The 14,619-nt window shown below is 38.6% G+C and overlaps 1 pseudogene; it reads left to right on the top strand.

Moving 5' to 3' along the window:
* Positions 1-952: 952 nt before the first annotated feature.
* Positions 953-14,619, top strand: part of LOC139740638 (uncharacterized) — a 59,122-nt pseudogene continuing 45,455 nt past the window's right edge.

Consider the following 14,619-nt stretch of genomic DNA (forward strand, 5'->3'; position numbering starts at 1 on the left):
CTCTTCCCACCTCTCTGCTCTAGGCCTATAACATACAGCAGGGAGGTTGTACAGCATGTGTTTGTATGTGCGGCAGGGCGGGGGGGGGGGGGGGTCTGGAAAAAAATGATCCATTCTCTCTGCGCGTTGGAATGGCAAATATATGCAGCATGCAGCTATAGTGAACATTGCTAGTAGATACTTCATTCCACAAAGAGTAAAAACACATGAAAAACTATGTCAAAAGGAAAGAAAGACAAAGAAAAAAAGAAAAAGGGAAAGGAAAAGACAAGGCAAATTAAAAGTATGAAAAGAAAAAAAGAAAAGAAAAGGAATATAAGAAAGGAAAAGAAGAAATGAGAAAAAAAGAGAAGAAGAGAGAAGAAAAAAAAACCCCAGTAAGACAGTAGAGCAATGAAACAAAAGAAAATAGAAAATAAGCACTTCTAAGTAAAAAGGAGATTTTGCATTGTTTTAGGCCTATGCTGGGAATTGCACTTTTTTACACAATATGACCGCTGCCTCCCAGATTTTTGCGTCACACATCTTATCCTACCCTGCTGATAACAGTGATAGCTCCATCTCTCCATATGTTTTGTTTTGTTTTTGTTTGTCTATTTGTTTGTTTGTTTGTTTGTTTTACCATTTTGGCGATTAATTGTGATTACCAGCAGTGACGCACGATTTTACAGCATATTTCATGTATCCTCAGACGAAAAATGAGGGGAAAAACGACCAAATGAAACGGTCATGAAGATTAGCAGAGATTTACAGCTGAAACTTCGATCAGAATGATAATTTATACGCCCATCCAGCCAGAAACTGTACTGTGTGCGGGAATAAACGCTTGCTTATCTTGTACCGCAATGGGAAACGTAGACATGGGGATGAGTGCGCACAGCCTGGCCAAGTGCGGATGTTTTTGATGTAGTTGCGCGCGCGCGCTCGTGCTCATTCATTCATTGATGTTATGTGTGTATCGTGTGTACGGACAGGCCCAAACCCGAAGAAACCATTCGAAAAGGTGAGTAAAACTTACTGTATTTCACGTAACGACGTGTGTATTAATCGATGTGTTTTTGATACGCTACATTATTACTATTTATTTTACGAAACTTTCTTCAAATCAAAGAAATAAGTGGTATAATTTAAAGTGCCTCCGATTTCCTCGTGCAGAAGGGCATCAACAATGCGGTCGCGGTCGGTCTTCCACTGCACTGCATGAAGCTGCACTAGCCCACTTTACTACCGTACCGGTACATAGCATTTTGCCGGCGCATTCACAACCGGCTTCCATTCGAATTCATCATCATCCCATGCATGTATACTCGATAGATCCAACCTAAAGTAATAGAAAAGAAACTCTCACTCGGAAACTCTCACTGGGAAACTCTCACTAGTACAGAAACTCTCACTATATCAGTTCGGGAAACCCACTCACAAGGGGGGCCCCTCCTTATAAGTAACCCGTCCCCCTTATAAGTAACCCCGTCCCCCTTATAAGTAACCCCCGGGGCACCCCTTATAAGGAGTCTCCACGCTTTTTTGCAATGCAACGCGAAAATGAAAGGACTGCGGCAATTCGCTTGATTATGTCCATAAAGCTTCACAAGTTTCCTAGTTACTCACGAAATTTGAGCAAAATCGGTTTGAGGCATCATATCTAAAATCATGGATTTAAATGCGATGTCAAACGACCCATGCGAATGCTGAAATGCGAGCGATTACTGGCGTGAGTGTCGCCAGGCGCGGCGGCGCGGCAATGCTTGAGTGCAGACGTGGCGACTGAGTACATGTACCTAGTCGCCACGTCTGCACTCAAGCATTGCCGCGCCGCCGCGCCTGGCGACACTCACGCCAGTAGTCGCTCGCATTTCAGCATTCGCATGGGTCGTTTGACATCGCATTTAAATCCATGATTTTAGATATGATGCCTCAAACCGATTTTGCTCAAATTTCGTGAGTAACTAGGAAACTTGTGAAGCTTTATGGACATAATCAAGCGAATTGCCGCAGTCCTTTCATTTTCGCGTTGCATTGCAAAAAAGCGTGGAGACTCTTTATAAGGGGTGCCCCGGGGGTTACTTATAAGGGGGACGGGGTTACTTATAAGGGGGACGGGTTACTTATAAGGAGGGGCCCCCCTTGTGAGTGGGTTTCCCGAACTGATATTGGAGGTAGATATCATGAGGTACACATGTTTTATCTAACGTTAGATATAAAAGGAATTCGGGTTGGCTTGTGTATTCTATGTTATGTATGAGACACGCGGCAGATCTATATCACTACATCAATCACTACATCCTGACTTACGGATCCTGCTGAGTATCTTCGTAGAAGTTGTAGAAGTAGATGATTTCAAGTTCAATACACAGTCACAGTCACAATATACTTATAGTCTAGACCTGAGACTCGGATGAAGTCCATACATGTACATCAACAACTTAAAACTTTACAAGTATTAAATAGTATTATTAGTAACTAAAAGTCTATTACGTTAGTATACCCAGTCATTGGGTGTCCGGACAGGTTGTGGGACCGGACGCGTACTGTAAAGTGCGTCTGGTTTGACAATGACGCGCCTACATATATATAAACAGTTGTTTGTCAGTGAGGAGCTGCGCATAAATGCGTATTCAAAGTAGAACGAGACATGAAAACTCGTCACATTGAGGACGAGTTAGGTGATACGCTTGTGGTCATCAGATGACGGTCATCTGTGATCGACAAAGAAAAGAATGTGATATAGGCACCTTGAAGTTATATTGAGCGTACATGCGAAACCGTTTCTGTAACCACTCGGCCACGGGTCATCCACGGAAATGGTAAGACAAAAAAAAAAAACAATGTATAGATATAACAGGGGGAAAGTCAATGCCCACTCAACCAACGTGGCCGTGTGAACATCTATTGCATTGCTAGACGGAAAAGCGGCCTTGTAACGACTGAGGTCGCTATGCCATTTCTGGCAACTTGGGAAAAATACGTCCCGCAGACATAAAACCTATAATCGGCTGGTTTTGATACCTTGCCTTTAATCACAATTTTCAGTGTAATGACGTCATCAAATTACAAAACAATGACATCGTCTTGAAAGACAATTGTTCAAAGTACAACACCTCAGTCGTCGTCATTACATACTATGATCGGTTTGACAAAGTCAACCTGCAAAATTGTGCTGCAGTCGAAGCAATGTGGTCTCCAACACACAAAAAAGAGGGATATGGCGTGTGTGTGTGTGTCTGTGTGTGTGTATAGGTGCGTTTATATACGTACGTGATTTCTACATGGACGAATATGTAATACAAAATTGAAGAAAAAAAAGTAAAATAGCTAAGTATTTTGTTTCGTGATCTTGTGGGGTTCCAACCCGCAACCTTACCTCTCTGAGACGTCGCCTTTAGCCACTCGGGCCATACGTCTCGACGAGAAAATATGGGGAACGTAAACTTATGTATGTGAAAGATACATGAGGAATCGTTTTGTCCACATTCCATTTTCATTTTCAGTTTTAAACTGCAAAATTGTCAATCTGATGAGGAGATTTCAAAGAATAAAATGCATGATTACTGCAGCTTATTGTCTCAGCTACAACATACTAAAGTTTCAGAGGAAATGAAGCAAAATCAGCTGAGATAGAGGTGCTTAAACGTTGTCAAGTCAATGCATGGTTTAAAAAAAAAAATCACCTCCCATAGACATAACACGTAAACTTGTCCGATTTTGTGTCTTTACTTTTATCACAACTTAAAGTATGATGACGTCATCAAACTAGAAAACATCGATATGGATTTGAAAGACAGTTGTTTAATGTATAATATATTAATCGTACGTTGTCAGTTTGCTATTGACATGACGATCAATCACATGAATATGAGGCAGCTATTAGTACCTGTATGAAATTATTATAGGCATGGTTATCAAATTCCCTTAAAATTTCCTTATTATTGCTTTATTTTTACACACAGTTAAGCTATCTCTTTAAACTCGTCACAGTTTAATGAGAATCATAAACATCATACATTAGTACCATATTCAGTTCCATAGCTGATCGCGTTTGCTAATTAATTAAGATTTATTGTCTAGAATGTGCCATATGGCCAACCTGTATTCACACGTGGACACACAAACACAATGCTAAATGTATGTATCAAACCTCTGTAACACAACTATGAACTAACTGTAGAAAGTATCGCTGCACTTATCATACATACTTTTTATCATTATCTGAAACTCCACAAAAACCACTAATTGACAAATAATCATCAATACAGAAGACTGACTTAAAGGAACAATTCAAATACCTTTTTTTACAATGTATAGCTTCTTACATGTATAAAATCAGCACAAAGTAACCACGACTACATTGTGTTACTGAATTGATATGAACAAATTTCATTTTGTTACAATATACCATGATCAGCTTGAAAAGCCCAGCCTGCAATATTTTGCAGCAGTCGAAGCAATGCAGTCTCCAACGATAAACAAAGGGATACTGTGTGAGTGTGTGCGTATAGGTGTGTTTACATGCGAACGTGACTTCTACATGGACGAAGGTGTAGTACTCCATTGAAGAAAAAAAGTAAAAAAAAATTATTATTTTCTTTCGTGCTCTTGTGAGGTTCGAACCCGTACGTGTGCAACCTCACGTTTCTGTGACGACACCTCTAACCACTCGGCCATACGTCTCGACGAGAAAATTAGAGGAACGTAAACTTATGTACGTGAAAGATGAATCAGGAATCGTTTCGTCCGCATTCCATTCTCATTTTCAGTTTTAAATTGCAAAATTGTCAACCTGATGAGGAGATTTCAAAGAATAAAATGCATGATTACTGCAGCTTATTGTCACAGCTACAACATACTTAATTTTCAGAGGAAATGAAGCAAAATCATCTGAGATAAAGGTGCTTAAACGTCAAGTCAATGTATGGTTTTTAAAAAAATCACCTCCCATAGACATAACACGTAAACTTGTCCGATTTTGCGTCTTTACCTTTAATCACAATTTAAAGTATGATGACGTCATCAAATTTCAAAACCATGACATGGACTTGAAAGGCAAATGTTCAAAGTAAAACATATCTGAATTTGGGGTGATATTAAGCTTAAACAATAGAGATACGAGTAAATGAATGTCAGAAAGAGTACCTCAAAAAAATTAATTCCACTTTTTTGATTTCAGATGATGATATGATGACGTCATGAGTTTTCCTGGCAATATTGGTACTTGAAACGTTATTTCCAATTCATATGCTTTTGTAATATGCAATAGAAATATAGGGTCAATGGACGATTTAAAGAGCTATGGCGACATAAACAAAAACATGTTTTTTCACTATATTTGCAGAAAGACGCGCGCGCGGAATTTCAACTTTGACGCCAGTGCATTCCTTTGTTATAGATCAAAATCGATCGGAAATCAATGGATATTGTTACTCAAAGTATCAGAAATCCAAATCAGTCAAAAAAATTGCATTTTCATGTTGGTTACGCCCTCTGCGCGCGAAATTGCGCGGACGGACGCGCACGCGAGAAAATGTTTGAAACGCTTAGAATTGTCTGAAACTTCGAGATTTCCCATTGGGAAGTCGTTTTGAGCCTTTTAAAATTTTGACGCGCGCAAACGCGCGCGTAATGATGACCTTGGTAACTAGCGTTAAAACGTAAGATAGAGCCTGACCTGAACTTTATGTCCACCGAAAATGATACAGAAATGATATCTAGTTATGAAGTTATGATCGATCATGTGACAAGGTCCGAAAATCACAAAATGGCGCCTAGATGACGTCATAGATATGTTACTGTCATGAAAACCTTATTGTGGCTAGATATTGTTATGAGACATGTTGACTGAAAATGTTATGTTATTCCGTAATGTCATTGTTGAGATATTGACGACACAAAATGTGGCAGAAAGAAAGAAGAATAAAAAAAAAGAGAAATTTTGACAATCACAATAGGTGATACGCTGATAGCGTATCACCTAATAAGCAAGTCAGTACGCGAGAGTCTGTAAGTGTCCGGACACCCAACCCCCCATCCTACTACTACTAGATCAACTTGTGTTATATTTATGATGTATGTATGTCAACTGTACCATTTCCGGCAAATATGTTGTTGTGTAATTGTCATTTTCGTTTGGCTGAATGAGTAATGATGATAATATTAAATTATGGAAACATTATTAATAATCTGACTTGTAAATGTGGAAATGGAATAGCCTACCATTTATCAATGAAATCACATAATGTTAGATTGGTTCTAGTAATTTAGTTGTCTTGCCCATCAATGGGGGCATATTTCAAATAGCTTCAGTAGGAAAAGCTCTTGACCAGAGCAGAATGTCAAGATAGGATGGATGCACAACATTGTTCACCTTTTAATACCTTTACCTTTACCTTATAATACCGAAGATACTGGAAGATTGCTGTGTAGCAGCAGTCGGGCATCCAGGTCTATCCTCTTCTGACTAATTTGTATCATCAGCCCACTTATTCACCTTGTTCCCTGTCGATATAGCACGATGTAATACCTGCGTGGAATTAAAAGTATGAAGATGTCTGTTTGAATTGATCATATTAAGTGAAATAGATGAAGCTGTAACCACCAATCACAGAGAGTATCAGGGAAAGCAGAATTGTTCAAATTTGAACTGTGATGAATGTCAGTGTAGATTTGTTGAACACGACTTTTCTTTTTTTTACTGTGAGTTCAAACTAGCACTAGTAGCAGTTTGTGTCAGCAGTGCTGTACATAGAGCTATCTCCAGAGTTCATGATGTTTTATGATGTATGTGATGTATTTGTCAATTACTCATTAGTTGGTAATAAAATGATCACAAGATGATTGTATTGAATTTACTAGAAGTCAGCATGTGTCTGTGAGAAGGTAACAAGATTTAGAAATCATGTATCTGGAGTAATGAAAAAAAAATGTCTTATGATATTGTTTGATAGAGACAATGTAAGAAACAGTTCTCTTGAAATTATTTACAGTGTATTCATCATGCCAGGAATCTTTCTTGCTCTTATATGTGAATGAAATCTACCATAAAACTGTGACACTTGTGAAGCTATTTACAAACAGTTAGGTTTCCATATAGTCAAAATAGATAATAATAATGATAATACAGGGTACTTATAATGTGCCAATTCCACATAACTAACGTGCTCGAGGTGCAGTAGAAAAAGTGAGTTATGAAGTACAAAAATCATTACACAAACATGCATGTGAAAATGAATGACACAATAATGATGATGGAAAAAGAAATCATAATACACAATTCTACTGGAAAACGGTAATGAACAAATGAGTCTTGACAGCAACTTTAAAGGAGTCAACATTTGAAATGTAACGGATAGCTTGAGGCAACTGATTCCACAGGTAAGGTCCAGCATGTGCAAATGACCGATCCCCCCATGATTTCTTTGTTTTTGGAACAATCAGGAATCTACAATCGGATGACCTTTAAACATCTGGGAGGATTATAAAATGTCAGCAAATTAACATTTTACTCTGGGGCAGATCCATGTAAGCAATGAAAAACAAACAGTAATAATTTAAATACAATGCGAGATTCAACAGGTAACCAATGCAATGAGGACAAAACGGGTAAATTACTATGAGTATTCCTTCGGGTAAAGGTAACAATATTAGGTGCTGAATTTTGCAATTTTTGTAACTGTGAAAATTGAGATTGTGGTAGAAATAGGAGTGCATTACCAAAGTCAAGTCGGGACGAAGAAAGAGCATGAACTATTTTTCCTGTGGCTGAACGAGTTAAATACTTGCGAATAATGCCCAATTTGCGTATAAACTGATACCTCACGGATTTTCAGACAGCAGAGATCTGAACAGACATGGACATTGTAGAATGAAATAATACTCCAAGATTTCTACATGATTTAGATGGAGCAATAACCACATCATTGTCCACAGTTAAAGAAGGAAGACTGACCTTGTTGATTAGAACTTTGGAGCCAATAAATAACAACTCTGACTTTTCCTGATTTAACTTCAATGAATGAACAGCCCACATGTTGGTTGGGTACACTAAAATATACTGGTAGATCGTGGAGGAGCACTGCATAAAATTGTACCGCTCGGCTTTTTTTCTTCTTTTTTTTTCAGGGTTTTCTACCCTCCTGTACATCAAGCAGATCATTAAAGGCCTGTCTGTGGTCAAAGATTATTGATTGAGCTGTATTGATGAAGAGGCTATGCTTCAGTACTCCTCTGGAGAAATGACAATGGCAGAAGAATCTCTTTCTTTAGCTCTCTCCTGTGACGTCATCACAGTGTCTTGGAACTCAGGGTCGAGTTCCCTGTTGTTGAGCTGTGCCTTTTAAAAGATGCCTTTTCATAGGGTTTCTCTGTGATGATGATTCATGTGTATTAAGACCCTTGATGTTTTAGATCCACCGTGGTTTGACTTTGTGTTTGATGTTTTAGATCCACCCTGGTTTGACTTTGTGTTTGATGTTTTATGATCACTGGAACAGTGAGTAAAGATTGCATGAGACTGGACTGTGATTAGCTCAAATCTCTTGCATTGTTGTCACTGAGAATAGTCATGATCTCCATGTTACTATGGAAAATCAAATGACAGGTTTCTCGATAGATGCACAGTATATTTTTGCATTGTGTATTGTAGAAATAAGTTACAGTTAGGGCTTAGCGAGGATTGCCCTTATCAGAAAGGCCAGGAGATTGGACTTTGATTACATGTAGTTCAAATTTTAGTCATAATCTCTATATTCTATATACTGATAATGAGACAATATGAATGACAGTTTTCCATCTTATGCACTATACAGGCTGTACATGTACACATACAGTATGTGCAGAAAAAAAAAAGTGAAAATTATTATTTCCCTTTCACCTAAATACATGTGAGTCTGATTAAGAAATGGCTATTTGGTGTGAGTTTGTGAGTTTTTAATAATGCACAGAACTAATTTAATGAAATAAAACCCTACCCTTTACCATATCAAATACAGTATCAGTCAGTAAAGCAAAGGGAGAGTTATATCAAAACATTTTTTAAAAGTCTCATCGAATGTGAAGTACAATTCAAAGTTTGTGCTACCTAATCAACATTACAAACACTTGATCAAGGTGTTTGCAACAGGACCGTACATTAGCAGATTTCACAACATTCCATTTTGTCCAAGTTTCGTATAGTGTGGTGTGTATTTTATAGAAGGCAAAACTTCCTTGTTAGCATAGATTATCTGTTGTTCACAAACTTCTCATAAAACTTTGTTGGCTTCAGATGGTAACAGAACTTTTATTGTGGTGTCCAGTACTTCCTTGACCAGTAGTTTCTGTAAATATTGAACTTAGACTTGGTCAGAATGGTCAAGTTGGATAAAACCAAACACATGAAGTACTGGCGTGCTGTGTGTGTGACATACTCACTTCTAACTTTGGTCTAGTCCTTGTTTATTCTAAGGATTTCCTCCCTTTCAGTGGAGACTATGGGACAGCAGAATTTCCTCACACTTTTTATTGTGTATTCCCTTCTTACGTGGTTTTTGTAGTGTAATAAAGTGATGGTGACTCATATGTCTCTCGTTCTGGGAAATATGGCATCACCAAGGGGTGGGGACTATTTCACACCTTCTTGTTAGCATATTTTCAAAGGACTGCCACTTTATGTTGCCCCATTTTACATTGTGCCAATGTCTGCATTGTACTGAGGCTTTGATAAGCTCCAGGGTGTGATAAAAGTCTTGTGCTGACAATGGGAAGTAAGGGGATCACCCTGTGAATCATTGGAATATATCCTTTAATCTTTTCTTTTTTTTCTCCACCCCCCCCCCCCCCCCCCCCCCCCCACTGCTTTTCTTTAGTCAGGGGAGTGTTCTGTAGTTTATCTGTAGTACATTTGTACAAAATACATGTCATTGAGCAGTCAACAGGTGCACCAATTATGCTGAAGTTCAGTGTGCTATAGACCGATTCGGGTTCGTTGAGGGCAGCAGACAATTTGTGACACTGGGCGCAGCCATAAGCTCATTTTGAGGTGTCTTAGCCGACCCCCCTCCTCTCCCCCACCCCACGGGCAACATATTTATCGCGCACATGTAACAAAGGTTCGCGCACTAAGCAAGCATTCGCGCACTCAGTACGAGACGCCTACTGGCTAAAACGACCATGCATCAGTTTTTCATTCCGCACTCGGAAGGGGGTGGGGGAGGGGGGGGGGTTGGCTAAGACACCTCGTTAATGGTGCTGCCCATGCCAAAAATACACATAGCGCGTCACAGAATCGGTCTATAAAAGCAGATGTGCAGATCCACCAATGTCACAAGGGCCACTCACACTGACATCAAAACCTATCATACACAAATGAAAAAATAAACACATTATTATGAAAATTTGTCACGGACTTTCCAAAGTGGCTCAAGACAGCCAGGAAAGACAAACAAACAAAAAGTGCACACAGAGGCAAGATCTTTTTAACTTCGTATAGTTTCCTTTGATGATTTGCCTTGATAACCCATGCCATTTAAAACTTTTTTTATCATATTGACCTGGACTTATTATCAAGATTATTCCTGGCTGCCACATGCATGTGTACAAACAGCCAAGCATGCTATTGTCATGTCAGTTGCATGTGACATGCACAGTTTGATGGCAAAAGTGTGCAATACTTCTCTGAAAATATCACAGTATTTCATTAAAGTATGAGATATTATAGAATGTCAAACACTGCAATTTCTTAGTGTCACTATTGCACCCATAATCCCAAATCATGTTGAAAATGATACCATCACATGTAATTGTTGATTTAATGTATCCTGGGAATATTTTTGATGTAGAGCAACATCCCACCTCCCTGGTATGAGGCCTTGAATGGACCACAAACTATTTTCATAGCTTGGCGGCACTTCAATCATTTCAAGATTGGCTGATATCCACAGTGTTGTGTGAATGGATCATATGTCGATAATTTCTGCACGGTTTCACCCTCTTGTACTGTAACATCTGTCGGTTTAATATTTCAGGAAGCGAGATAGAGGGGAAAAAACAACAAGCAGACTTGTACTTGTATCAGAATTACGAGGCTACAAACCCTCAATGATAATTAATTGTGGTTGGAATGATTCTAGGAAGGAAGGACGGAAGGAAAAAAGGCCAATGCTTTCACAGTGTAAACTCTTTGCACAACGCTAAAACTGCCATGACATAGCAATGCATGGTCTTTGCCCATGATATTGATATGTCTGTCTGCACTTAGCTAATCAGTTCCATACTATCTGATCTCCCCTTTTCGCTGTTTTGTTGTGAATTTGTGCTATCTGTGTAGGCATGTCACTGTACTGTTTTATGAAAATGTGATTATCAGTTGAATCATGGATCTACTTCATTGATAGCTTTGTGTTATGACATAGAGTCACAGTTATGTGTTATTGGCTTCTTTTTTATCTTTCAGGCAGTCAATGCTGTGACGACAGGAAAGGGATGTTAAGAGTTCTTTGAGGTATGTTAAAGTTGTGTATACTTTTCATTAATTCAAAGTAGACAAAACAGTGTGAATATGGCTATTGGCACTGACTGATTTACCGGTAAACAGCAGTGAAAGTAACATATGAGTAAAGATCTACACATGTAAGCAAACTTGTTAGACTTTACTAATTCTAAGTTGTTTCTTGATGTCACTCAAGCATAGCAAGAGGATGGGAGATTCAACAGTTTGGAAAGATGCTTTAAACTTTGTTTCAATCATGAATCAAGAGGAGCCTAAATGCCAGGCGCAGAGCTTTTTAAGGCAGCCAGTGTCTGATTTTGGTTGACATAAGGTGGCTGGTGAAAGCAGTGAGTTTCGTACGTAGCATCTCTCTCCCCAGAAGCAGCTGAAGAGGAAAAGTTACTCAACGGGCGCTTCCTTCCAATGTCACCACGGTAAAAGGTGGCCTGATCGATTTGACTCTGCTGTCTCGCTGTAGCCAGGAGCAGAGAGATGAGGGTGCCTGGTCACTAGCACTAGTCAGTCAGAGTGTAGCTGGACTAGTGGACGCCTGTACACTTCATGTTAGGCTGCAGGGTACTCCAAGGATGACTCAAAAAATTGTGTCTGCTATGTTGAGTGAAGTCTGTCTATAACATTTCTCAGTCTGTTCAAGGCCATGCTGCTTTTATAGAGGGTTATACTTATATGTGAAATCAGACAGCAAAACCAGATGGGTCCTCACTGCAGGAGGTTCGTGGGTTTGAAAGTCAAACAGTGTTCGAATCACATGCTGGGTGTCTATGGCGACGTTAAAAGCTTTTGTCATCATCGTGATTGTCGTGTAATTTGTTCAGTATTCCTCATTTGCTTTCTGCACAAAGCTTGCCAAAACGATGCCCTTCAATATACAATAAAGAATTGACCTTCATCGTCACTGAAGCTGTGAAAGAACACAAGGCGTGAAAATTCTATTAGCAAAGTTTTGGGAAATATGTAAGTCTTTAGTAATAAAATGAAGTAGAATATTGTCAATGCATAGAATAAATGAGAAGTATTTCATATTTAGATACTAGACCATGGTGTCTAGTTCCTACATCTGTACACTCAGATGTATTCCATTAGTCGTCCAGGTTTTTTAACGACAGTCTAGATGCTTTCTCTTTTGTCTTGCCAAAGCTGTTACTTTTGTGTTGCTTCTTTCTGTGCATAGTATACAATGTATTTGTGGTATTCTAGTAAGGGTAGACTGTGTATTGGTAACATGACCTGCTCTGAACATACCTCAAAACATGCTTACAAGAATGCTATACTGTCTTATTACGGCGGACAGCCCATTCTCTTGTCAATAATGTACATCAGGTACCATGTGCTGAAATGATTGTGTAAGAATGACAATTACCTAATCGGCCCTCAAAAGGTACACTATGCACACACACTGTGAGGCAGCGATGCTACATCACAATTGTATGCACACAGGGTGAGAATCATGCTCTGTGGGCTCCTTCAACCCTCATAGAAAGTACACCTTCACACATTGTCTTCTGCAAATACATTCACTCAATAAACATTTGGCAATGATTCACTGCAGATTTCTGATGTCAAAAGGGGAGTTCTATGTGGCTTTTATGATTCATGCAGCAACTTGTAAATTTGTAGTCTATAAGTGCAGTCTTTTGATTGTCTACTGCAATGTAGTTCTATGGTTTTACAAGAATTGTCGGACTGTATTGATATTGCATTGAATTAAAGTTGTTGTTGGTGTTGTTGTTGTTTTATAGTGGTTTGAGTATTGCAAGTACATTTGTAGTGTCAGCACAGGACCATGCATTTTTAGCATCATTGGCCAAGGCTGCAGGAGGCATTTGAAATTGTAGCAAAGGAAGTGTTTGGCTCTGTTCTTCTCTTAGATGGAGTTTAAAAATGTCATGATGCATTCTTTAATAAAATAAACAGAAGGAATGAAATGTTTACTGACAGGGCATTAAAGGGGAAATCCAGTCCAAATATAAGTTAGTCTGATAAAAAAAGAGTAAAATCTTACAAGTTCAACGGTAAAAATTTGATCGAAATCAGATGAAAAATAAGGAAGTTATGACATTTTGAAGTTTTGCTAAATTTACCAGAAACAGTTCTTTAACGGTCAATATATATGCAAATGGGAAAGTGAGCATGTCATACCCTCACAACTTGCCATACAGTTTGTACATACATGTATGTATACAATTGTGACATTTTCAGTTTTTCATTCAAACGCAATTATGCCCGAGACTCAAATCCTGGTACAGCAATGTATCCAACTGATCACTATTCTGAAGTTATTCAACCAGGAATAATATCATTTTCCAGACTTCAATGACAGAAGTGTGTAATTTTTCATTATTTTGTTGTACAGGATCAATGGAAAATTGCGAGGCTATGACATGGTTACTTCACTCATTTGCATCACATACATTCTTAATTTATAAAACAATATGCCTGCAGTGTTGGTACAAATGACCTTTTTCTGCTCATGCACAAAGTGGAAATACAAACTTGTTTGATTGCAGTGCTTGTCCCATCTGGTGTTTGTGCTCAGCATTTGGAAATGTGTAGTGTTTGTAGAAAGTGTTATATTTTTTCTTGTTCAAAACCAAATTTTCATATATAAAATGTGTAGCAACTGAGCACTCTCCTCCACGTCTGTTCCAAGACATTCAGAGGTGTACAGACTTTACATTAATTCATTGCTGGTTTGAATACTGGTAGATACATGAATTTTTACATGTTCATGATTTTATTGACTATGACACTTCACTAATATGAATATAGGGCTTAAGTCCCTGTGACCTATTCAAGAGAAGCCAGGAAACAAAATGTTCATTTTTTTTTGTGTGTGTGTGTTGGTATCACCTATGCAAGTGAGATGAAATTTTCATTTTGCGACAGGTATATTCCAAATTCCACGTAATTGTTGCTTGAACTCTGATTTGGATTGTCCTCAGCCCACAGCTACAACCCTGTTACACACTAGTATGCTTGGTGTTCAGAACAAAAACAGTGTCATTGTTGTTGTTTTAAATGAGCATGATATGAAAAGACAGTTGGTGGACCTTGAATGATCTGCATGAGGAGTGTTTATCTGTCTCATGGAAGAAGATTGATGCGGAAACTTTTCAAATGCCTGTCTAGTATTTGTCCAG

This window comes from Diadema antillarum, unplaced genomic scaffold, assembly GCF_040938485.1.
Source record: "Diadema antillarum isolate AM-2024a unplaced genomic scaffold, OU_Dant_1.0 seq00000871_RagTag, whole genome shotgun sequence".
NCBI classification, from domain to species: domain Eukaryota; kingdom Metazoa; phylum Echinodermata; class Echinoidea; order Diadematoida; family Diadematidae; genus Diadema; species Diadema antillarum.